This window comes from Bubalus kerabau, chromosome 14 (assembly GCF_029407905.1).
Source record: "Bubalus kerabau isolate K-KA32 ecotype Philippines breed swamp buffalo chromosome 14, PCC_UOA_SB_1v2, whole genome shotgun sequence".
Classification (NCBI taxonomy): Eukaryota; Metazoa; Chordata; class Mammalia; order Artiodactyla; family Bovidae; genus Bubalus; species Bubalus kerabau.
The window spans coordinates 37,524,285-37,547,469 of NC_073637.1; the positions used below are offsets into that span (position 1 = coordinate 37,524,285).

At 41.9% G+C, this 23,185-nt stretch overlaps 1 long non-coding RNA gene across 1 annotated transcript; it reads right to left on the reverse strand.

Annotated features, from left to right (window-relative positions):
- Window positions 1-2,274: 2,274 nt before the first annotated feature.
- On the reverse strand, window positions 2,275-23,183 carry LOC129626791 (uncharacterized). Its single transcript, XR_008702212.1, has 3 exons — window positions 23,031-23,183; window positions 7,514-7,691; window positions 2,275-3,333 (listed from the first exon to the last, which is right to left on the reverse strand). It is a non-coding gene; the product is annotated as an uncharacterized LOC129626791 (long non-coding RNA).
- Window positions 23,184-23,185: the final 2 nt, after the last annotated feature.

Consider the following 23,185-nt stretch of genomic DNA (forward strand, 5'->3'; position numbering starts at 1 on the left):
AATACTTTCTTATTAACTATAGGCACTGTGTTGTACAGCAGACCTTTGAAACTTACTCCTCTTGTATAACTGTAATTTTATACTCATTTTCAAATACCAAATTTAAAATCCCAGAAATGGATCTTCCCTGCGACAAGAAATAAGCAATAGGTCCTCAGAAAAAGATTTTCTTATGCTACTTCTTCTCTACCTAGAGTCACCATTCAACATCAAGGGACAGTTTTACTTTAAAAAGCTGTTTTTATGCTACTCTAAAATGGGTTGTCTCACCTCCATACTTTTTATAGGTTTTGTTTTTTTTTTCTATATTTTCGGGAGGGCATTTCACCACTTTCTCACCTATCATGGGGAAAGTACAGAGCAAACTTTCTTTGGGGAGAATTTCTTTCAGTGAAAAGGAAAAGCCTAAAAATAAATCTGAACAGTCCAAACATCCATAAGTGCTTTAAAAGCAAATATTAGGATCCCCATATTTACACACATCCAGAGATAGACATATTTTCCTTAAGTTTGGACAAGAGCCCAACTCTGGCAGTTTCTGCAGTGATGAGAAAAAAAATAAATAAATGCACATGGAGCCATGATATAGTGAAACTCTTAGAAGCCTTATTGTTTCCTGCCAGATAAAATAAAAGTGAGCTGATTGGGAAAGAATTCCTAATAATGCCAGCATCATCAAGAAATAGGTTAAAAGATTTTAGAGTGAAATGAGGGCCAAAACAGATAATCATGGGCTTATTATATAAGTAATAATCTGTCCTCATGTTGTGGTTGTGGCCCATAAAACTTGATTCCTTTTTCTGGCAATAGGGATGAATGTGTGCTGAGCCCCTCACAGTCTTCTTGTCTGGACCACCTTATGATGAGGGTCAGGAATTCATGGATAATGGGTGGGATCTGAGTTCAATCCAGAACATGAATCAGGGGCATGACTTTCTGCTCCAAACCTTGTCCTGGCCATGCTGCCATGGTGTGTGTGTGTGCTAAGTCGCTTCAGGAGTGTCTGACACTTTGTGACCCCATGGACTGTAGCCCGCCAGGTTCCTCTGTCCATGGGATTTTCCAGGCAAGTATACTGGAGTGGATTGCCATTTCCTCTTCCAGGGGATCTTCCCAACCCAGGGCTCACACCCACATCTCCTGCATTCAGTTCAGTTCAGTCGAGTCACTCAATCATGTCCAACTCTTTGTGACGCCATGGACTAAAGCATGCCAGGCTTCCCTGTCTATCACCAACTCCTGTACTGGCAGGCAGATTCTTTACCATTGCACCCCTGGAAAGTCCATGCTGCCATGGGGCTATAACCAAATGATAGCTCCAACACAGTATTTCCAGTTTCAAAGGATGTTGCATTTATACTCATTGAACTCACACTTCTGAAAAGATAGCTCTTGTTAGGGCTGACATTCAGCAGGCGTGGATGGGAACCCTAGCCCTTCTTCTGCATATGATGTCCGAAAGTTACAGGTTAGTAAGTATTTTGAATATCACCCTGAAAGACTGCATGGTACAACATAACCTGTTCATACAACATATCTATCAAAAGTCTGAAAGCAATATTAGATTTTAAAAAGATCCAAAATTAGACATCCAGAATCTGATGTCTAAAATTGGCCTTGTTGTGTCCATCTAGATATGAGGTTTTTAATTTTTTGCTCAGCAGATGAATCTCCAGAGTTGCCAATTAAGTATTGATAAATGATTCTTACATGAAGGTATAGGCTTACACTGCTGAAGAAATGATTAAGTCAACCTTCTACAACCATAGGATCTACCTGCTTAAGGCAATCACTGAATCCAAACTTCACAGCCCTTTCAAAGTATGTATTCAGACATCACAGTTTTGAAAAACTTCCAATACATTTGCCAAGTGCCTTCCCCCCACAACCTTTTAATATTTGAACAGATTTAAAGGAAATCTAATCCATATGTTTCTGACTCATTTACACTTGAATCATAAATATATTATTATCTAAGAACCATTCAATATCCAATAGCTTTTTGTCACCTATAAAAGATAAAATTTTCAAACTTCTTCCCTTAAAAACAAACAAACAAACAAAACACAACTTTGAGCAAACTAACATAGAAAACAGGTACAATTCTAGTTGAAAGTTTCTGTTTTGGGTTCATCTTAAACTTGGCAAAGGGTGCTCCTTACATGTTCCCTATTTGTTATGTTAACTTCAGAAGCATGCCAATTTTTCATTCTTTTACTATATAATTATTAACTTTAGTACCATTGTGGTTCCTGTTAATTCATTCCACACGTTGAATATCCTCTGGAGACCTTTATTTTTCAAGTATCTTTAAGCTTAGGTCATTTGGGGCTTAAGAAGTAAAAGAAATGGTTTTTTTGCAGGGGGGAAATTTTGCTTTTTTTGGAATGTAATTTTTCAGCAAATAATTTCTTAAAAGACATATACACTATGTGATCCATAACCAGCTCTGGATTATTTTTTCCTTCATTTTGAAAACAAACAAATAAAATTCCAGACAGCACAATCATTCTAGGAAAATCCTCCAAGGAGGCCAACAACCATTAATGCAGTGCTTGAATTTAAGGTGATTTGAATCAGAATCTGCTGTTTCCAACGCACTCGTGAATAAAGAGGATTGAAGGTCTGGGAACTTAAGAAACACTAGTATTACACATTACTGTATGACAGCCAAAAAGCTTTTATTTTTTTAGCAAATATTATTTTTTCACTTTCTCCAAAAAGTTCATCTTGTTTAATGCATTTCAGTAATGGCCATAGATATGTTTCTATTTCTCACTGAAAATATTTCTATTAATTGCTTCCATGTGTTGGTATCCATGCTGATGTAAAGCTGTCTTTGCTTGGAAGCACCCAGTTATTTACTTTGACATGACATTTTAAGGATTCTGTCTTTTCCTTACATTTATTTAAGGGCTTCATATACTTGATGTAGTTCAATTGCTATCAGATTTATAGATCTATCTTAAGAAATAAAATGGAGCCCAAGAATCTTTAGAAGAATAATTACATTTGGCCCCTTGAGATATTCCATGCATGTTTATGTGATCTGGCAAGCGATCTCCTAATGCTTACTTATCATGAGGTATAATCAACACGACAGGAATATAAGAATATCCAAGCTCCATTAAACTATTTAATTTAAAATTTTAGAATTCACTTTTCCTTAAAAAAGGAAAACTATAAGCATTCAATATCCATGAAGGCTGCTTTTGATTTGGAGGTATATCAGAGGTTACTGGACTTCCCAGGTGGTGCTAGCGGTAAAGAATCCATCTTCCAATGCAGGAGACATAAGAGATGCAGGTTTGATCCCTGGGTCAGGAAGATCCCCTGGAGAAGGAAGATTTCATGACAACTCACTCCAGTGTTCTTGCCTGGAGCATCCCATGGACAGAACAGCCTGGTAGGTAACAGTCCATAGGGTCACAAAGAGTCAGACAAGACTAAAGTGACTAAGTGTGCATGCACATGCTTAGTAGAAGCACGTGTAGAACTTATTAGAATATTAAGTAAAACCAGTTCAGACTACATCTATATGACACACTCATGGTAGTCTCACAATATGTGAGTCTGCAGTAATTCACGGTAGATGCAAAATCAACGACATCACCAACTCAATGGATGTGAGTTTGAGCAAACTTCCGGAGATGGTTAAGGACAGGGAAGCCTGGCATGCTGCAGTCCATGGGATCGCAGAGAATCAGACATGACTGAGCAACTGAACAACAAAAAACAACATAGTCAAAAGAATGATTGGTGTGGGTGGCCTTGCTTTGGTAACCAAATGATTTGTTGCCCCCATCCACCCCCATTTCAAGCCATTTCATCAGCTTATGCACTTGACTGACAGCATCTCAGGACTTCCTTTCTATTCTCCCACTTTCTCACCCTCACTGTTACAAGTAGGACATCCTCCTCCCTTCCACAGCTCCCACTGACAGAGACAGTAGTTTGGGATACATCCTTGCACTCATACAGAGGAAAGAGAGCTAATATTTTTGAAGAACTCACAGCAATTGAGAAGGCTTTGTTATCATTTTCCATGACTGATCCAAGTTGGAGAACACAGGAAACTTTCAGTAATGAATAAAATCCTAGGATCACAATGCCTTGCATTCCTAAGCATGCTTTGGTGAATCACCTACTCACTGACAATCTACATGGTGTAACTCACCTCTATGGCTTGGGTGTTCCAAAGAGACACAAAAGATTTTGTCAACTCCTTTTGTAGCCACATTGCTTAAACATGAATAGCATGTGTCAAAGAAACAAACGCTAATACGAGCCATGCCAGGAATAGTCAATTCAACAATTAAATCAATGTTTTAGATTCCTGATCTTGTCTTAGAAATGAAAATTGCTCTTTTTGATTCCTACTTCAAGCTAGGAAAACAGAATACACATTTCGGCAGCAATGGACAGTATTGAGAAAGTCTCAAGCAGAAGCCAACTTCCTCAGAGTTGATATTTCAAGGCTTGTTCTTAAGCACCCATAGTCAAATGTTCAGACAATTTATGTTCTGAAATCCTGACTCTGCCATTGGTTTGGCTCACAGCCTAGGCATGTCACTTGGATATCAAAGGATCATGAAAAAGTACTATGGCGTATGAAACTGTAGGGTGTTGGTGAAAGGACTAGCCTGTACTCAGGCTTAGGTATGATTACAAACGTGGAAATAGGGGTACCTGTGGTGGTTCATGGTATGACTAGGGGGAAGAAAGAGAGGGGAAGTAACAGAAGGGATGACCAGGGGCCAGACTGAGAAAAATTCTTTAAGCCATGCTCTTGAGTTTGTACTGTATTCTCATGGCCAAAGGGAGTCACTGACATGATTAAGGATGGGTTTGACAGTCATCTGGGCTTCCCTGATATCTCAGCTGGTAAAGAATCCACTGCAATGCAGGAGACCCTGGCTCAATTGCTGGGTCAGGAAGATCCGCTGGAGAAGGGATAGGCTACCCACTCCAGTATTCTTGGGTTTCCCTTGTGGTTCAGCTGGTAAAGAATCCGCCTGCAATGCGGGAGACCTGGGTTTGATCCCTGGGTTGAGAAGATCCTCTGGAGAAGGGAAAGGCTACCCATTCCAGTACTCTGGCCTGGAGAATTCCATGGACTGTATTATAGTCCATGGAGTCTCAAAGAGAAGGACATGACTGAGAAAATTTCACTTTCACTTTGACAGTCATTTAGAAAGCTCACTCTGGCTAAAAATAGTATATTATTGAAGTTTGAGGTCAACAGAAGCACTATGGACCTTAGACTGTAACTCAGCATTATTCTACCAGGCTCAACAAGGAAGCCACCACTTAACCAATACCTACATTTTAAATTCTGATAATTATAAAATAGAATAAGGCAGACAGTATTGCATGAGTTATTTTAATGGCAAAAAAAAAGCTTGAAAACTAAGTGCTTCCTCTATGCACTATCTTCTATGGTTACAAGAAGAGTACTGGAAACTTTTTACCACCTGATTAATCTTTAACACTGCTATTTCTATCTACCAAATTATCAAGTTTATACTAGGTGATAATAAATGTAAATTACTCCATCTTCTAGGTTAACTTTGGGAATGAGACAAATTCATCAAATTCTGTATAAGATGTCCTTATGTGACAATGACTCTGAATAAACTGCTAATGTCACTGAGAGATCAATTTCCTCTATTCCAAATAAAATATTGTATGGAAGCAGTCTTTCCTTTGAGTCAATTCAAAACCCATTCTTGGACCACTCAGTTCCTCTAACCCCTATCGGCCTCACTAATCTTTCTTTAACTGTAGCTCCTGGAAGGGGCTACTGGAAAACTTGTTACGGTGGCCAGAAACAGAAGGAGCAGAAGAGAGACAACTTAAGGCACCAACTGAAAGATGGTCAAATGGAGAAAGAGAGTCATTAATCTGCAACAGGGATTTTGTTCAGGGCAGAGAGAATTAAACTTGGCCCAAGCTGGGGAGAATAGTTGTTCTGTTATTGTTATTACTTCTGATTGTCATACATTCAATTTCCACTGAAAAAAAATATTTATTCCACTAGCCGCTCCATGGGACATGACTAATAAATAATACATGGAAACAATAATTCCATTTGGTACAATTTATTTCAGTGGGTCAAGGCACATTTTTATTGCTTGCTGTCGAGGACCTTGTGTTTAGAATGTGTTCATGTGTCTATTTATCAAGAGACAGGTACTGGTATTGGCGGAAGAGGGGGACTAACAGGAACTAATCAATTCCAATCCCGTGGTTTCTTTCGAGTTCTCCAGCTGCCAACGCGCAGGCTGCATTCAGCATTCAAGAGCCTAGGAAACCACAAGCCCGTAAAACCTGCTTTCCTCTTGCAGTTCTACATCCTGTAGAAGGACAGATTTCCCTGGTTTGGGGTGCACCGTGACATTTGGTGGTGAGGAGGAGGTGGGGGCCGATGCTGGCCTTCAGAGAAGGCCTGGCACTGGTGACTGTTAAGCCAGCTGTCTGGCATCACATTACTTGGAAAACAACCCTTCATTTTTCACTCCCCTAAAGCTGGAGGGCGGTAATTCTTGGGCTCATTACCCTTGTCTGTAAAATACTGGAATGTGAGAATGTGCTGGAGTGGGTTTCAAAGCCATTGGACTTTGTGGTCCTGGTATCTACTTGGGTGCCCAGCTCTGTGTTTTATGGAGCCCTCGTCTTGTGTGCTTTGTGGGCATCATGATGGATAAGCACTTTGCTGTGGCCAAAGCCCAGAGCACATGGAGTGACCAGACTATCAGGCTGTCATTAAAACTCCAATTGCATAGAGATAGTTCTAGGCTATATATTGTAAAAAATTTTTAAAGGGTATAAAAGGTGGGTAGATATCTGTATATATAAATTTTATACATAATATTTGTAGGGGAGAATTTGGAAAGCTACACAACAGCCATGTAACAAATAGCTCCTTCTGAGTTCTGGGATTTGGGTTAGTTTTGCATGTGTTTATTGCCTGTTCTATTTTAAGAGAGCCAACTCTGGGTTTGAGTTCCACACACCGCTCCCCCCCCCACCCCCCAATAATAGCTGGAGACTTGGGATCTAAATCTCAGCTTTTCTATTTGCACAAATGGAAATAATAATAGTATCCACTACGAAATGAAATGAAACAAGGTTAGATATATGAAAAGCTCAGTTCAAGTCCAGGTTCACAAGAGGTACTCCATAAAGGTTGGTTATTGTTCATATAGTACTATTATGTTGGTGCTGTTGTTGTTATTGGTACTATATATACATATATATATATATATTTGGTGAAACTAATTGAGGCATTTCCCCAGTTGTGATTTCCTGCTCACATGTGTATGTCTCTCTCAGACCCCTATGGGTCAGGGTTGTCCGAGCAGCACTTCCCAAGAAGAGTGTACTGGTGGGTTCCAAGCCCATCTAGACCACTCACCAAGTTGACTTGGTCCACACTTTCTCTAAGAAAACCATATATTCATGTGTTTGCCTTAACTAAAATGAAAATAATCTTCAGACCATGGCTACTCACCAGGATTCTCTGAGTTCTCATAAATCATGAGGGTTGTAGTAAATGTCACAACAACTGAATTGAAGAGTCCCATGAGAGAATTCCAGAGTGAACTTCTCACCCTTCTGATCAAGGTCCTCATCTTTCTGAAACAAGGAGAAATAGCCTCTAGTGCATGATTCTTGTAACCTCAAAGATTCTGAAAAAAATAAAATACGCAACACATGAGAATTGCATTCTTGCAAACTATGCTTCATTAGGTTGCTGGAAGTCCTTACACTTTCACATGATTCAAAATTGAGACATTTTGGAAAGGTTGTTGACATTTCAGATTTTGAACCTTTCCACAAGGTTCAAGATGTTTTACCCGAATCTTGTCTGTAAAGAACCCGCCTGCCAATGCAGGAGATGAAAGAGAGGTGGGTTCGATCCCTGGGTTAGGAAGATCCCCCTGGAGGAGAGCATGGCAACCCACTCCAGTATTCTTGCCTGGAGAATCCCATGGACAGAGGACCCTGGTGGTCTACAGTCCAAAGGGTCGCAAAGATTTGGACACAACTGAAGTGACTTAGCATGCACACCTCTCTATAAAGCCATGTAGACAAAGCTACATGCATTTCTCTAAGGAGAATTGATATGCGAGAGCACTTTCCCATGGCTGAGATTCCAAAAACCTCGGTCATGTCATCCAAGAAGCAGTTACCACATACCTACAGACTGTGTAGCTATAGATGCCCCAGCTTCAACCCTGCACATACACTCAATGCTACATAAACAGTAGGCCCAGATCCGTAATAGTCTGTAACTCAGTGTCAGACGCAATCCAGAACCAGAGAGTGCTAGTTGCTCAGCCATGTCTGACTCTTTGCAACTCCATGGACTATAGCAATGGACTATAGCATTATGGGCTCCTCTATCCATGGACTTCTCCAGGTAAGAATACTGGAGTGGGTTGCCATTCCTTTCTCCAGGGAATATTCCTGACCCACGGATCAAACCCAAGACTCCCACAGTGGCAGGTGGATTCTTTACCATCTGAGCTACCAGGGAAGCCCAAACCAGATAAGGGCAGGATAATAACTCTCCAGCTGCACAGTCATGAGAACCAGTGTCCACAGAATCCTCTCAACTCCACATCCTTTCTTCCCCCATGGCGGTGGCCAGAGAATCCTGGTCCCAGTGAACAAGTCATGGCAGGATCCATCTGCATGGTCACCCATCATCTGGTGCAGAAACCTCACCTTCACCTTCTCTCTTGGACAGATGTTTCCCTGAGACGACTTTATATATCTTTCACTTAAAGTCAAATTGTGGAGGAAAACACCACATTCTTTAGACAAGACTGTCTAGACATGATCTGCATGCATGCTGAGTTGTTTCAGTTGTGTCTGACTTTGTGCAACCCCATGGACTATAGCGTGCCAGACTCCTCTGTCCATGGGATTCTCTAGGCAAGTATACTGGAGTGAGTTTCCATGACCTCGATGATCTCAAAATATTTTTGTGCCACTCTCAAGCTCCCCAGTCAAGAGTGACTTCTCCCTGGTTGGTCAGTGCAGTAAACATGACTCCAGCAGCTGCCCATACAACTTCACAGCCTGAGCTATTTGATAAGAAAATGAAAGTGAAAGTATCCCCATGGAAGATACAGTCCATGCAATTTGCCAGGCCAGAATACTGGAGTGGGTAGCCTTTCCCTTCTCCAGGGGATCTTCCAACCCAGGGATTGAACCCAGGTCTCCCACACTGCAGGCAGATTCTTGACCAGCTGAGCCACAAGGGAAGCATTTGATGGGAAATGGCCTCAAAATTACTGTGAACGTGACAGGATGCTTGAAGACTAATGCTGGAGGGCTCAGGCTTGTTCTTTGATGGAGAGGGCTTCTGAGGGTACAATGGGGCAACCTGTGGAGCTTTGGGATCTTGAACTCCTGAATGTGAATGATATCCTGTGTCTGTGGACATCAGCTGAATCCTTTTAATCCTCAAATCCTTAGATTTGATTCTGACAAGATCAGAGTAACAGGACATGGTCAGAAGCTTCATCCTTCACTTCTAGGGCTCTCTTGAGGGAAGACCCATGTTGATAATCACAAAAATCAGAGAGTAGCAAAATAAATTAGATTTTTCAAATATTTAATAGGGAGAAACTTGTGGTAACAATAAATCAAGCAGTTAAATAAAGTAGTAGAGTGATTTGACGTCTCTCTCAACACACATACAGGCAAATGTACAGAGAATTGGTATAACACCATAAATTTTTTTTCAAAAGCCCAAAGACTAGAAAAAGGACAGGTCTAGAATTACTGAAGTGTGATGCAGAAATTGAAAAATTAATAGAAGATGTTATAGAAACACAGAGTCAATGTTTCTGTTCACAAATTTTGACATTTTGGCTGCTAATCCTATCATTCTGAACTTTGCTGTGTACATCTGTGGAATTAAAAACTAAGCTCCCAATTTTGTTTTTCTTCATTATTTGCCCTTCATTATAAACATATTTGACCACTTCCAATTTGCCTTGATTCATGGACCTAACATTCCAGGTTCCTATGCAATATTGCTCTTTACAGCATCGGACCTTGCTTCTATCACCAGTCACATCCACAACTGGGTATTGTTTTTGCTTTGGCTCCATCCCTTCATTCTTTCTGGAGTTATTTCTCCAGTGATCTCCTGTAGCATATTGGGCACCTACAGACCTGGGGAGTTCCTCTTTCAGTATCCTATCATTTTGCCTTTTCATACTGTTCATGGGGTTCTCAAGGCAAGAATATTGAAGTGGTTTGCCATTCCCTTATCCAGTGGACCACATTCTGTCAGACTTCTCCACCATGACCCGTACATCTTGGGTGGCCCCACACGGCATGGCTTAGTTTCATTGAGTTAGACAAGGCTGTGGTCCTAGTGTGATTAGATTGACTAGTTTTCTGTGATTATGGTTTCAGTGTGTCTGCCCTCTGATGCCCTCTTGCATCACCTACCATCTTACTTGGTTTCTCTTACCTTGGACGTGGGGTATCTCTTCATAGCCGCTCCAGCAGAGCGCAGCCACTGCTCCTTACCTTGGATGGGGGTATCTCCTCATGGCTGCCCTTCCTGATCTTGAACGTGAAGTAGCTCCTCTCAGCCCTCCTGCGCCTGTGCAGCCACCACTCCTTGGACGTGGGGTAGCTCCTCTAGGCTGCTGCCCCTGACCTCACCATGGGGTAGCTCTTCTTGGCCTCTGCCCCTGACCTCAGGCGTGGGGTAGCTCCTCTCCACCGCCACCGCTGAACTTGGGTGAGGGGAAGCTCCTCTTGGCCACCAAACAATGTTCAAACTACCACACAATGGCACTCATCTCACACGCTAGCAAAGTAATGCTCAAAATTCTCCAAGCCAGGCTTCAGGAATATGTGAACCATGAACTTCCAGATGTTCAAGCTGATTTTAGAAAAGGCAGAGGAACCAGAGATCAAATTGCCAACATCCACTGGATCATCAAAAAAGCAAGAGAGTTCCAGAAAAACATCTATTTCTGCTTTATTGACTATGCCAAAGCCTTTGACTGTGTGGATCACAATAAACTGTGGAAAATTCTTAAAGATATGGGAATACCAGACCACCTGACCTGCCTCTTGAGAAACCTATATGCAGGTCAGGAAGCAACAGTTAGAACTGGACATGGAACAACAGACTGGTTCCAAATAGGAAAAGGAGTACATCAAGGCTGTATCTTGTCACCCTGCTTATTTAACTTATATGCAGAGTACATCATGAGAAACGCTGGACTGGAAGAAGCACAAGCTGGAATCAAGATTGCCAGGGGAAATATCAACAACCTCAGATATGCAGTTGACACCACCCTTATGGCAGAAAGTGAAGAGGAACTAAAAAGCCTCTTGATGAAAGTGAAAGAGGAGAGTGAAAATGTTGGCTTAAAGTTCAACATTCAGAAAACTAAGATCATGGCATCTGGTCCCATCACTTCATGGGAAATAGATGGGGAAACAGTGGAAGCAGTGTCAGACTTTATTTTTTGGGGCTCCAAAATCACTGCTGATGGTGACTGCAGCCATGAAATTAAAAGACGCTTACTCCTTGGAAGGAAAGTTTTGACCAGTCTAGACAGCATATTCAAAAGTAGAGACATTACTTTGTCAACAAGGTCCGTCTGGTTAAGGCTATGGTTTTTCCAGTGGTCATGTATGGATGTGAGAGTTGGACTGTGAAGAAAGCTGAGCCCTGAAGAATTGATGCTTTTGAACTGGGGTGTTGGAGAAGACTCTTGAGAGTCCCTTGGACTGCAAGGAGATCCAACCAGTCCATTCTGAAGGAGATCAGCCCTGGGTGTTCTTTGGAAGGACTGATGCTGAAGCTGAAACTCCAGTACTTTGGCCACCTCATGCAAAGAGTTGACTCATTGGAAAAGACTCTGATGTTGGGAGGGACTGGGGGCAGGAGGAGAAGGGGACGACAGAGGATGAGATGGCTGGATGGCATCACTGACTCAATGGATGTGAGTTTGAGTGAACTCGGGGAGTTGGTGATGGACAGGGAGGCCTGGCATGCTGCGATTCATGGGGTCACAAATAGTCAGACACGACTGAGTGAGTGAACTGAACTGATAAACATATTTTAAAATATTGAGAGACTGTTTTGCTCGGAGAGATTTAATCATAATATTGAGGTACCTGATCCATGCTGGGTGGCAATAACCCCATTCCTCCACCCATTCCTTCATGCAATAATGCATTCTTTCATTCTTATGCAGATATTCAAGTACCTGCTGAGATTTAGAAACTGAATTCCACTCCAAAATAATCTCACCCTCCTCCTTAAATCATCCTCTTCTCTGATGTTGACCATCTCTGCAATGGCAACCCTGTCCATCACTCTCTCCTTTCCTCTCTAAGCACCCCTTCCCAACACCATGACAAGCATCCTTGAAAATCTAAGTACTGGTTAAACTGCTGATCCCTCAATCAGGGATTCTCTGATTTTTCTTTGAATCCCTCATACAAAGAAGATACATGGTCAGAGTAAGTGTTTAATAAAAATGGAAGAGATGAACGAAAGAATGAAAGAATGAATGGTTCATCCTCTAATGTCTCTCATATTCACATTCTCTTTCTATCCCTGGGATCATAATTCAGGTATGTAATCTCTTCAAGCAGACCACTGAAGTCACCTAACGGACAGGGTCTCCATTTCTATTTCCTCTCTGTGACCATCCATTCCTGGCACCCCTTCAAGCATGTTTCTCAACTCACTATGTCTCACGAAGCCTGAAGTCTTTATGGTGGCCTTCAGAGCCAACTCCATTTGGCTACAATTTATCTTTTCAGCCCCACCTCCTGCTACATCCCATTAAATTCCTGCTTTATCCAGTCCAGATGACAAAAATGGCTTTGCCAGTGTTTGAATCTCTATCTCTATAATATTTCTGCCTGTGCACCCATGGCCACTCCATCTCATCCAACCGACTTTGAAGGCTTATTTATACAGTCTTATCAATTAGTAGTTTACTCTGTCCCCTCAAGGTAAATTTTACTTATAGCATTCATCACATTCTTTCTTATCTTTCAGATATTTGTGACCATATTTTATCTTCCACTACTAAGTCATAATCTCATGATGGTGAGAATGTGTGTCTCATTTATGCTTTCCCCACAGTGTCCAGAAAATGCCTTATACATTTTAGGTACCAAATAAACAATTCTGCGTTGAACACAGAAATGCAATACAGTTCTTACTCTTGAAAGAATAAGGGAGAATATACATGAAAGAACACAGTATAGTGAAAGCCATCAACTTTGGGCCCTGGAGATATTTTCCTACTAACAAGAAAATGCAGATTTATACCACGGACTATCAATATGCCTGACAGAGAATACAGGATCCTCCGTAGTCTAATACCTCCATCCCGATCACGGTACTAGCAGTCAAAAGTTAAACACACATATTATTGAGCATTTTCAGTTGCTAGTGGATGTAAAAGATCTCTTCTAAAGCCCTCATATCAAACATGAAGATGCTGAAGGAAGTCCAAGGAGGTTGATAATGTTCTTGTACATTTATTTTGTGCCAGATGCTGTGCTAAGTGCTTTATATGCAGTTTAACTTGAATCCTTACCACCCCATGAAGTGGGGACAGTTAATAGTCCACATTCCATAGGTTGGAATGAGGTTTGCAGAGGTTAATAACTTGCCCAAGTTACATAAAGCAAGGAGCAGGCAGAATCAGGGTTGCAATATACATTGTCTAACTTACACATACTCTTTATTATGTGGGTAATGCAATGCTTCCAAGACCTTTCCATGAGTTACAGGTAGGTATGAGATGACAGCTGCAAACTCCCAACATCTGTTTCCTGTCTCCTTCATTTATCACTTTCATTGGGATTTGCCTAGTAAATTTCACAGGTTTTAAGTGCTTAGGAAATGCAAATTAAAATCAAATAAACTTGTTTCATGCCCCTGAGTGGTAGGGGATACTCTTTATCTTTTGTGATCTTTTGTCTTCTGTGCTTTTCTCTGTTTGAAATTTTCTATAATTGACATATATATACTTTGTTGTGCTCAGTCTCTCAGTCGAGTCCAACTCTTTACGACCCCATGGGTTGTAGCCCACCAGGCTCCTCTGTCCTTGGGATTTTTCAGGCAAGAACACTGAAATGGGTTGCCTTTTCCTCTTCTGTGGGATCTTCCCAACCCAGTGATCAAACCAGCATCTCCTGCATTGGCAGGCAGATTCTGTACCACTGAGCCCAATATACACAATACTATATATAAAATAGATAACTAATAAGAATCTGCTATATAGTACAGGGAACTCTACTCAATACTCTGTAGAGGCCTATATGGAAAGAAAAAAAAGTCTTAAAAAAAAAAAATAAGAGTGGATGTGTGTGTGTGTGTGTGTATGTGTGTATATAACTGATCCTCTTTGCTGTACACCTGAAACATAGCATTGTAAATCAACTATACTACAATAAAAATTTTTTAAAGACATAAATTTAAAAGTTGATATTTTATAATAACTATAAATGGAGTATAACCTTTAAAATTTGTGAATCACTATATTGTACACCTGTAACTTACATAATATTACACATCACCCATACTTCAATTAAAAAATAAAGAAAAATTTAATGAAAAAGCCTATGGCCAAAAATAAAATAAAGTAGGATTTATTGTTCTTTAATACTAGAGAACCATTCTTTAGGGAAAGACCGTATCAAAAGCTTCTTGGTAGGCTCTATCAGAAATAACCCTTTTTAAGATAATTTTCTACCAAGTCTCATCAAGGAACAGAATTTTAAATTTAGATAACGAGCTGACAGAAAAGTGTATCAGAAGATGAGGAAAGATCAGTATGTATTTGAGATGGAGGGAGTGGGTTGCTATTATTTATTCCCTTCACAGGCAGAGGCTGCCCTCTGCTGGAAGAAATAAGCCTTTACACCCCTTTATCTGATTCAACTGCAGAACTCTTGTTATCAAATGTGCCACATAAAAGGTTGTAAGATACTAGGTGTAATGTTTACATTCATCGTGAGAAAACTTTATTGCTGTGGATCTGAAAGGCAGAATATGAGCTTCAGATTGGTGGATTTAGTCAATGAGGTGATTGTCATATACATCTTAAAAATCACATTTTTACTTTACAGTGACCAAGTCTTATTTAATGGAATGCCAGAGCCACTAGCCAAAGCACTTCTTCTACTCTCCTGTTGGAAAGAGGTACCAAGTTCCCATCACAGGATAATGGTCCAGATTAAATTACATAAACAAAGCACCCAAACACAAAGCCAGGCACATAGTAATCGTTCAGCAAATACAAGTTTTCCTTATTATCTTTATCTCCATCACAGTCATATCAAGGGCAGTGTATTAGTTTGCTAGCATGCCATAACCAAATACTCAGACTGGGTCACTTAAACAGCAGACACAGCTTTGGAGGCTACAAGCCCAAAATCAAGGCGCCACTGGGGTTGATTTCTGGAGAAACATCTCTACGTGACTTGCAGATGGCCACCTTCTCACTGTGTCTTCACGTGGCCTTTCCTCTGTGCAAAGTAAGGTAAGTAAGGTAAGTAAGCTTTGGTATCTCTTCTTTGTGTAAGGATGTCAGTCCCATTGGGTTAAGTTCCACTCTTATGACCTCACTTAACCTTAATTACCTCTGTAAACTGCCCACCTCCAGAGAGTCACGTTGAAGCTTGGGGCTTCAACATATGAACTTTGTTATCTAGTTGCTAAGTCATGTCCGACTCTTTGTGACCACATGGACTGCATCACGCCAGGCTTCCCTGTCCTTTACCATCTCCCGGAATTTGCTCAGACTCATGTCCATTGAGTCAGTCATGTCACCCAACCATCTTATCCTCTGTCACCCACTTCTCCTCCTGCCCTCAATCCTTCCCAGCATCAGGGTCTTTTCCATTGAGTCAGCTCTTCCCATCAGGTGGCCAAAGGATTGGAGTTTCAGCTTCAGCATCAGTCTTTCCAATGAATATTCAGGGTTGATTTCCTTTAGGATGGACTGATTGGATCTCCTTGATGCTTAAGGGACTCTCAAGAGTCTTCTCCAGCACCACAGTTCAAAAACATCAATTCTTCAGTGCTCAGCCTTCTTTATGGTCCAACTCTCACATCCACACGATTACTGGAAAAAACCACAGCTTTGACTATATGGACCTTTGTCGACAAAGTGATATGAATTTTAGGAGAACACAATTCAGTCCATAGCAAGGAAGACAATGAAAACATCACTTGGGTACATCTTGGAATGTACAGACAGGCTGGTTGCCTGCCCTTCTGACATTCGTCATTTAGGTCTACAACTAGGTAGAATGAGCACTCAGGCATGATAACTCCAAAATTCCCTTGCCCAGTTCCCTGGATCTTCTAGCATGGAATTCACAGGCTAGCCTCCTACATTTCAAGATTTTCAATGAGGGCTAAAACAACTTATATTTAATACAAAAAGGAATTGAATAAATCTTAATTTAAGCTGAAGATTCAACAAGAAAAATCCAGTCCTCAAAGCCATCTGACTAATGGAAGTTTCTTATTTTTCTGTGGTTTCATCTCACATCTTAAAGCCAGAATGGATTCTAGTGCTGACCAGCTACAGAGCAGTCAGCCTGACCTTGTGTTGGAGTCACCAACACTTCAATGCTGCTGCTGCTAAGTCGCTTCAGTCGTGTCTGACTCTGTGCGACCCCATAGACGGTAGCCCACCAGGCTTCCCGTCCCTGGGATTCTCCAGGCAAGAACACTGGAGTGGGTTGCCATTTCCTTCTCCAATGCATGAAAGTAAAAAGTGAAAGTGAAGTCACTCAGTCGTGTCGACTCTAGCGACCCCATGGACTGCAGCCTACCAGGCTCCTCCATCCATGGGATTTTCTAGGCAAAAGTACTGGAGTGGGGTGCCATTGCCTTCTCCTAGAACTAAAGCAACTCTTGGTTCTTAGAGGGAACTGCTTTACTTTGTACTGGAAATAAATGTTACCTTGTGCCCACAGAAGAATTTTTTGATCTCCCAAGTTGCTATTTCATTCGCAAGTCCTTTAAGATCCAAGGCACTATTTGGCATAAGATAGTAACTACAGCTGGAGAAGGCAATGGCACCCCATTCCAGTACTCTTGCCTGGAAAATCCCATAGGCAGAGGAGCCTGGTAGGTTGCAGTCCATGGGGTCACAAAGAGTCAGACACAACTGAAGCGACTTAGCAGCAGCAGCAGTAACTATAGCAGAAACACTGAACATGCTAAGATCTTTGTGGATTTAGTTTTAAAAAATTTTAAACTTGGGCCAGAGTGCTTGGGCCAGAACATCAACTTTCACTGGGCCCACCACCACATTTCTTTTCAAAGAATAACTCAGGAAAATGAAACAAAACATCAACATTTCTATTTTGCTTACAGAGATTTTAATTTTTCCTGTGCTTTGGAGGTAAGAAATCAATTAGGAAAAAAGAACAAATTAATACAAAGAAGACAGTGAAGCTCTTTGTTTGGAGCAATGGGTTATCTGGCCTCCTCCTTCCTTTACTATGGAAAATAATTTCATCCTTTGACAAGTAAGTAGTCAAAGCTTGTTGCCATAGAGTGCTTTCCTTTTGGAAAACAAAAATCCTCGTGGTTTTAAAAATCTTCTTTGTCCCAAAATTATTCCCATCAGTTTTTTAAAAAATTAATTTATTTAATTGGAAGCTAGTTATCTTTACAATATTATGGTGGTTTTTGCCATACATTGACATGAATCAGCCACGGGTGAACATGTGTCCCCCCGTCCCAAACCCCCCTCGCACTCCCCTCCCCATCCCATCCCTCTAGGTTGTCCCAGTGCGCTGGCTTTGCGTGCCGTGTTTCATGCATCAAACTTGGACTGGTCATCTATTTCACATATGGCAATATACATGTTTCAATGACATTCTCTCAAATCATCCAACCCTCTCCTTCTCCCACAGAATCCAAAAGTCTGTTCTTTATGTCTGTGTCTCTTTTACTGTCTTGCATATAGGGTCATTGTTACCATCTTTCTAAATTCCATATATATGCATTAATATACTGTATTGGTGTTTTTCTGACTTACTTCATCTGTATAATAGGCTCCAGTTTCATCCACCTCATTAGAACTGACTCAAATGTGTTCTTTTTAATAGCTGAGTAATATTCCACTGTGTATATGCACCACAACTTTCTTATCTGTTCATCTGCTGATGGACATCTAGGTTGCTTCCATGTCCTAGCTATTGTAAACAGTGCTGCAATGAACACTGGGGTACACGTGTCTCTTTCAATTCTGGTTTCCTCAGTGTGTATGCCCAGCAGTGGTATTGCTGGGTCATGTGGCAGTTCTATTTCCAGTTTTTTAAGGAATCTCCACACTGTTCTCCATACTGGCTCTACTAGTTTGCATTCCCACCAACAGTGTAAGGGGGTTCCCTTTTCTCCATACTCTCTCCAACATTTATTGTTTGTAGACTTTTTGATAGCAGCCATTCTGACCGGCATGAGATGGTACCTCATTGTGGTTTTGATTTGCATTTCTCTGATAATGAGTGATGTTGAGCATCTTTTCATGTGTTTGTTAGCCATCTATATGTCTTCTTTGGAGAAATGTCTGTTTAGTTCTTTGGCCCATTTTTTGATTGGGTCCTTTATTTTTCTGGTATTGAGCTGCTTGTATATTTTGAAGATTAATTCTTTGTCAGTTGCTTCATTTGCTATTATTTTCTCCCATTCTGAAGGCTGTCTTTTCATGGTTTTCGAGGGATAGCAGACACTTTAGTGGGATTCCCAATTGGCACTAGTGGTAAAGAACCTGTCTGCCAATGCAGGAGATGCAAGAAATGTGGGTTCAAATTCCTGGGTCAGGGAGATCCTCTGGAGAAGGAAATGGCTACCCACTCTAGTATTCTTGCCTGGAGAATACCATGGACAGAGGAGCCTGGCAGGCTACAGTCCATAGGGTTGCAAAGAGTCGGACTAAAGCGACTTACACACAGACTTCAGTAACTTTGTTTTTTCAGCAATCTGGAGGGACTCGCTAATAATGAGACTTCTCAGCCAGGGAGCCAGACTCTTGCAGATCCAGCTTCAGACTCCCTTTTCAGACACCCCTGTCCTCCTCACCTTCTCCTCCCTCCCACCAACCAACCCACTGGTCCCTCAACATGCTGTTGTCATTACTCTCTTCCATCTCCATGCCTTTACATAAGTTGTTGCTTTTGTCTAAAACACTTCAACCTCCCTCTTATTTGCCTATCAAACTTGTAGTAATTTTACATTTTAGATTAAATCATCTGATCCTTTGGAACAGCTTCATGTTCATCCTTCACTACAGAATTCATTTTCATAGAACATATTTCTGGGACAGCACTTCTAATAATGAACAATAATGATTTCTTTACATAGTAACAGCTAGAATTTTTTTAGTATACAATATGGTAAGAACTCGGTTGTATGTTTTACGCGTATTATTTCTACTCCTCTTATTAAATTGAACAGATGCAGAAACTGAGGCTTAGAGGCATTAAGTGATTTGCCTGAGATGACACGGGGTGTGGAGCTCAGATGTGAACCTATTTCCTTTCAGTTCACAAGCCACGTGATTTGTCACTACCTCACACCACTTTCTATTAACCATCTCCCAAGATGATCAGTTCCTTTACGTCAGGGTCACACTGAATTCCTTTTGGTAGTCTTAATGTAAAGCACAGTACGTTTTATCTAAGTGTTGTGTTAGAATGTAGGCTGAATGAATAAGTGGAAATTAATGAAGCACTGCAAAAGCTTTTTGAAATAAGCATTACATAGTAAGAACTCTACTTTCTAAGGTTGAGAAAGGAGGTTCTCCAAGGAGGTCTACAAGAACTACTCCTGTTCCAACCCCATATCCTCTCCTCCCATCCTCTTCCCTGACTGTACCCTGTTCGCTGCATTTCAGCCTTTGTTGTTGTCCAGTCGCTCAGGTGTGTCTGACTCTATGCGACCCCATGGACTGAGCACGTCAGGCCTCCCTGTCCATCACCAACTCCCAGAGCTTGCTCAAACTCATGTCCATTAAGTCAGTGATACCATCCAACCATCTTATCCTCTGTCATCCCCTTCTCCTCCTGACTTCAATCTCTCCCAGCATCAGTCTTTTCTAATGAGTCAGCTCTTTGTATCAGGTGACCAAAAGATTGGAGCTCCAACTTCACCATCAGTCCTTCCAATGAACATTCAGGATTGATCTCCTTTAGGATAGAGTGGTTGGATCTCCTTGCAGTCCAAGGGGCTCTCAAGAGTCTTCTCCAACACCACAGTTCAAAAGCATCAATTCTTCAGCGCTCAGCACTTCACTCTAGCAGAGCTGATTAATGCTACTTCCTCAGAACTGCCAGTGCAGCTGCCCAAGTTGCACTCACTATTCCCACCCCTCTTTCACCGTCCTCACCAAGCCCCTTCTCATTTCACACATGTAACCTGTGAAATCTAAACTCCCTGCCAATAACACTTCTCTGGACTAATCAGACAAGGAGTAAAGTAAGAATACTAAGAGCTGTAAAAGATCAACCCATGGGGCAGCAGTGAGGAGTGGTCAGAGGTGAAGGCTCTAGAGTCAGACACACTTGAGTTCATTCAATGGTGCTGCCACTTTTTTGTTGCATCATTTTGGAAAAGTAGCTAAAGGTCTCTACATGTTATGGAACCACTGATCAAAACCGCCTGCCTTGTCCAGGCACAATAATAACTGAATGCATGAGTCATCTCACAACAAGAGGTTCCAATAAGGAACATGTTGCTGACACCAAAAACTAACTGGGAGAATTCGGGAGGGGCCAAAAAGAAGGGGACTCCAGCCCATAATAGTCCTTCCCAGTAACTCTCACAGTAGAATCTATCTTGGCAGAGAGATGAATGCACCACCAGGAAGGACCCTGAGTCAGACCAAATATGGGTGCAAGCAAGATGACTGGACAGAGACAATCTGGAGAGTTAACCCTACTACCATAAACCCTGAGACTGCAAGTCACCTAGCAAAGCAGATGTCCTGGGTCCCCTTACCCTGTTGCCTCTTTCCAATAAAGTCTTCTACTTTGTCAGTATGTGTGTCTCCTCACAACTCATTTCCAAGTGTTAGATAAGAGCCCACTCTTGGGCCCTGGAAGGGTTCCGTCTTCCAGCAACATACAGGACAATTTTTTAAATCTACCCATCTTCTAGGGTAATTCTGAGAATTCATGCCTCTAAAGCTTAGGATTTTGTACAATATAAACACTCAAGGAATATTAGCTAATATTATTAATAAAACAGAAAACTGTAACCTTTCATAGATGAGTGGTCTTGCCAAGGGCTTCTCTGGTGGCTCAGCAGTAAAGAACCTGCCTGCCAATGCAGAAAGCCCGGGTTCAATCCCTGAGTCAGGAAGATACCCTGGAGAAGGAAATGGCAACCCACTCCAGTATTCTGGGAAATTCCATGGACAGAGGACCCTGGCGAGCTACAGTCCATGAGGTCACAAACAGCCAGACATGACTGAGGGAGCATGAGTGTGGTCTTAGAGAAAGGAAAGGAAACCTCTCCAGATTTTGAGGCCCAACTTCCAGTGACCTGATAAAAAAAGTAACTCCTGGGCTATGTACATGGATGCAAGACTCACTGTCTTGCATACTCAGGTGAAGACTCATTGTCTATGAGTCTTGCCTAGAAAGCCCATTGAAATTTGGGATCAAAAAGCAAAGACTATAGTCTTCCATCTAGTAAAACAGGTAACAACTCCACACCCTGTGATTTTTGGCAAAGAGATTGATTCAAGGGCAACAGTTCAGGAAAAACAGGCTATTTCCTGTTTTATGGAAATGGCTCATAAACACATGGGCTATACTCTTTGAACTCAAGTACGTCAGGCCTCCAGTGACTCGTGCTCACAGAAGTTCTTAATTGTGAGGCAAAGACACTTAACAAGTGTTGAGTTTTCACGGAAAATTAATGACGATTTCTTTAGAGGTACAAAGAGGGAACGTGGTGGGGTGGGGAAGAGAGGTAACAGCATACAACAAGGAGCAGGGATTCATGGAGAGACTTGTAGGACTGTTAGGAAGGCAAGCAAGTTCATGTGCCCAACTCACAGTGAGGCCAAAGAACACCAAAACGTCAAGAGTTTGGAGCAGAGAAATGCTTACTGCAGGGCCCTGCAAGGAGATGGGTGGCTCATGTCTTAAAAAAAAACCCGAACTCCCCAAAAGCTTTTAGCAAAACCCCTTTCTAGGAAAGGTGAGGGAGGGGTATGATTAGTTGTTGAAAACCTCTTGGTGTCAGATCTTTTGTTCTTGAAGTCAGGTCACGGTTGGGTCAGAGTATTCCTGTAAACCTCCACCAAAAAATGTTATTCTCTGTTCTGAGAAGAAAGGGCAGAGTCCCAAGGCTCAACTTCCCTCTCCCAGGTCCAGGGCCTGGCTAAGACCTGGATAGGCTGCCTGGGAGTGATTGTTCAGCAACCAGTCAAGGTCCTTCTGCCACTGCCCAGGCCAACTCAAGAGGCAGTTATAAATTGACGGCACCTTCAAAGCCGGCTCCCCAGACTCTGCTCAGCCGGGATCACCAGGAAGCCAGGCGCTCAGGGCCTAGTGGGCCCTCAGGCTTTTCACTTAAACTGGGGAGAATCATTTGTATAGGATTAATAGAAACTAACACACAGTTGTAGCAAATACCAGTTAATTACCCCCTTTAGCTCACACTTAGCTCACAATTGCCCCTCTTTATAAACAGCCCCCAAAACGGAGTGGGACCAGAAGTAATAATATGCAATATCCTTGCAACTTCAGCTGGACCAATATTTTGACATTTGAACGGAGAGACTTAAGCTGGTGGTAACTGTTACTTTAACAGCACTGTCCGGTATACTTCAGTTGATGAGGCCTCCATGGGCCTTGGCCCACAGAAACTGCCGAAGCCATCAGGTCAAGGCTTAGGCCTGGCTAGCAGGCAGCCAGGCCGAGGGCTCTGGAGCTCTGCCGGACACACCCCCAGCCTGTCCCCAGGCCCCTCAGCTTACCTGCTGGCCTCTAGGCCTGGAAGGCTTCAGGAGAAAGCTGCAATCCACCTCACACCGCACTCTCTGCCATGAGGACCACAGTGAAGCTGACTGTTAGTAGAGCTGATCCTCAAACCTCAGAGCTCAGGGTCTCGCGAGAACAGTGCTCAGGGTCT